At 46.7% G+C, this 3,620-nt stretch overlaps 1 non-coding gene across 1 annotated transcript; it reads left to right on the top strand.

Moving 5' to 3' along the window:
* Positions 1–3,256: 3,256 nt before the first annotated feature.
* On the top strand, positions 3,257–3,334 carry trnag-ccc. Its single transcript has one exon. It is a non-coding gene; the product is annotated as a tRNA-Gly (tRNA).
* The last annotated feature ends 286 nt before the right edge of the window (positions 3,335–3,620 follow it).

Genomic DNA, 3,620 nt, shown 5'->3' with positions numbered 1-3,620 from the left:
GTGTTCATGATAAGAGGGTTTAGGATCGTTAAAACCGGGGGTTTGTTCATTATAATGAGGTTCCCGGCTATACTCTGCTTCTACCCCATGCTCTTCTTAAACTGGGGCACTGGATGGAGCAGTAGAGAGGGAGCTTCTAACGGGTGCTGTGGTTGACCTGAGAGTGCAGAGCTGCTAAAGCACTGTGCCCTCTGGCGGTGGAGAGTTGATAGCGATGTCAGACTGTAAATCGTGACATTCTCTTGCAGGGAAACCATATGTACGATCTGATGGGATCCGAGGTCTGCATGGGCGACCACAAGGTGAGAGGCATTGTCTCGCTCGCCGTAATCTTTAAGCTGTGGCACCTTAGGTGTTGTAGTATCTTGGAGAGCTTTGCAATGGTCAAGTGTAGTGATAATTTAAGAAAGTAAGATTGGTCACTCAATCCACGACTGTTCACGGGGCACTGCCGTGCGCAATTGGCTGCCGCGTTTCGCTCACAAAACATACAGTCGGTTCCCTTTATAGTATATACTGGGAAGCTTTGAGACGTCTTGAAAACGTGTTGAGGTGCTATATCAAATGCAAGGATTATTATTATTATTGTTCCTGTTTCATTTTTTCTAAATGTTTTTCTCTCTTCCCGATTCCAGCCAGTTTTTCTGTACTTTCAAATCACACCCTGAAAATGCACAGCTCGTGGAGTGAGTATGTAGACAAAAGGCGTACAGCGCGCACACATTTTCCAAACCTGTACTCTTACTCCCCTAAATCACAGTCTTGAATTCATCCCCTCTCCCTCTCGAACCAGCTCAACCGTTAGCGCTCTCGCCTCTGAGTCGGAAGGACTTTGAGCTCGCAGTCCAGACTGACACTGCAACACATCGCTGGGGGGAACACCTCATTGTCTGATGGAGTCCTGTAGCTCAGTGGTTAGAGCACTCGCTTTGCAAGTGAGAGACCTGAGTTCAATTCCAGGCAGAGGGCGAAACCTCGGTCAAGTTTCCTTACTCCACACAGAGCCTAATAATAATCCCTCCAAAACTAAAAACAATAATTAAATTGGTCATTTTCAATCTACGACTGTTTGTGGGACATTGCTGTGCGCAATTGGCTGCCGCGTTCGCCCACAAATATACAGTCAATTCACTTTACAGTGTGTTCTGTGAAGCGCTTTGGGACGTCCTCCCGACGTGAAAAGCGCTATATCAAATGCAAGGATTATTATTATTATTATTATTGTCAGAGACACTATCCTTTGGATGAGACGCCCACAAAATGTGCTGTCAATTGCAGTATATTCTGTGAAGCGCTTTGAGACGTCTCGAAGACATGATCAAATGCAAGGATTATTATTATTATTATATTGTTATAAGGCTTCCAACTCAGCCTTGCAATGCAACTAAGCAATGGGCATCTGACTGATGTGTTGCCTTTTCTGTTTCTAGGCAAATGGGGGGAGTGGGGGTTGGGGGTGGGATTGGGTCATCAGATGGAGGAGATGCCACAATGTGCCATGTTGATCATTCACTCTGTGAGGGCATGGAAGATGGAATTGGCTTCTTTGGACTCCGAACCCCAATGGGGAGTGCTGCAGAATTCTCCTCAGCCCTTTCCCAAGATATTCCCAGGATTTCGCCCTATCCTCGCCGGCCATTTAAAATCCCGGATGGATCTTCACAGTAATGGACATTCTACCTGGACTCCTGAATCAAGAATGAGTTGTGAGTAGACAGGGAGAGAGAGTAGATGGTGAGAGGGACTAGTGTGGTAAAGTGTGTTTAGTTCCTTATGAGAGTCCAAAGAAAGCGTGGATTACATCAGCGATGGTGTGTGTGAGAGAGTGTGGACAGGAATACAGGGGTTTGCACCAACCAAATCAACTTACTTTTTTTGCAAGACGTAATGGGAAGACTGGATTGTTGGCATCGGTCCAGTTTAGCTCTACCTTCCCTCTGATTTTCATAATACAGTAATGCCGTGATAAGCGGTTTTCCAATTGTTGGATTGCAAGGGCATTCGGCTTCCCAGGAAGAGTGAAGCCATAATAACTTGCATATGGGAGGCAGAGTAAATCTGCTGGCTCTTTGAAAGAGCTACCAACTAGTTCCACTCGCCCAGTTCTTAGCCTATAACCTATCCAATTCCTTCTTGAAAGCTATCATTAAATCTGCTTCCAGGCGGTGCATTCCAGATGGTAACAACTCTCTAAAGTAAAAAAAAACTTCTCCCCGTCTTCCCCTCAGGTTCTTTTGCCAATTATCTTAAACCTGTGTCCTCTGATTAATGACCCACCCGCCCGCCAGAGGAAACAGTTTATCTACTCTATCAAAACCCCTATTGCTTGTCATATGTTGTAGTTGCAAGTTTTGAGCTCTTTGGGTATTAACAATGAACCAACCCTCTTCCACGGATTACAGTATATACTGTAGTTTGAGACACAACGTGTCAAGCGACTGCCGGGATGGTGGAAGGTGAATTGGATGGACCTTTGGTCTTCTTTCATCTAGCAAATTCTTATGTTCTTAAGGTCAGGGTATGGTTCTTTATCTGGGTCACTCATTGCTTTATTGATCAGCCCTTAAGGTAGGGCTTTAGGGAGGGAGGGGAGGTGAAACCACAGCCATTTGGAATCAGCAACAAAACCGAACACTACTGCTATCGGCCTGATGAACGAAAGCTGAGCGGGGAGCGATGAGGAGCTGAGATTGAGCTCACGTTTCCTTTGCGATTGTACGCTTTGTATTAAACGCGACTTGTGCTTTGTGGTGTGGATGTACGTGTGTCTAGTGGGGTGATTTGCTGTACTGTAAGGGACTGTCTAAAGGTGTGAAATAAACGTAGCTCTGACGTGAACTTTGCGGTCGTGCTTGTTGGGAGCGGAATGGTGTTTTACCGTCTCTGTTTTACACAACAGCCTAGTTGGGATGTTGACTTAAAATCTGGCTCTAGCCTCCAGCTGGTCTCTCATCCCCTCCGCTCCACCATCGCCAGCCACTACGCTCCGAAGGTTTGGAACTCTCTTCCCCCAATCCCTCTGCCTTGGCCCCTCCTTCCCCTCTTTTAGATCACGAGTGCGAACCTTCCTCTTCGACCACGCTTACGGTCACCTTCTCCCTTCTCTCAAGACCGAAGAGTTCCCCCAGCCTAGCATGTCTCATGGTTGCAAATGGTGCTGTTCTTTGCTCTCAACATCCTGATTCACATTTGCTGCTTCCACAGCCCGCGGTTGAGTATTGAACGTGGGGTCCACGCAGTGTGGCAGCTTCTGTGGAGTCCTGTCGCTCAGTGGTTAGAGCACTCGCCTCCCAAGCGAGAGGACCCGGGTTCAATTCCCGGGCGGGCAGGGCGAAACATTTTCCTTACTCCACACACGCGCCTCTGTTTACCCAGCAGTAGTAGGAACCTACTAGTTGTTAGTCGATTGTCGGATCGATTTTCCGGAGGCAATAATCCCCTTTTTTAACAAAAAATCATAATTTGGTCACTAAATTGGCTGCCGCGTTTCGCCCACAAAATACACGGTCACTGTACTTTACAGTATATTCTGTGGATCCCTTTGAGACGTGATAAGGCACTATATCAAATGCAGGGATTATTATTATGATTAGGATGGATGACTCAACTCCTCAAAGTGG

This window comes from Callorhinchus milii, unplaced genomic scaffold (assembly GCF_018977255.1).
Source record: "Callorhinchus milii isolate IMCB2004 unplaced genomic scaffold, IMCB_Cmil_1.0 Scaffold28, whole genome shotgun sequence".
Classification (NCBI taxonomy): domain Eukaryota; kingdom Metazoa; phylum Chordata; class Chondrichthyes; order Chimaeriformes; family Callorhinchidae; genus Callorhinchus; species Callorhinchus milii.
This window is presented reverse-complemented; position numbering and strand designations above follow the sequence as displayed.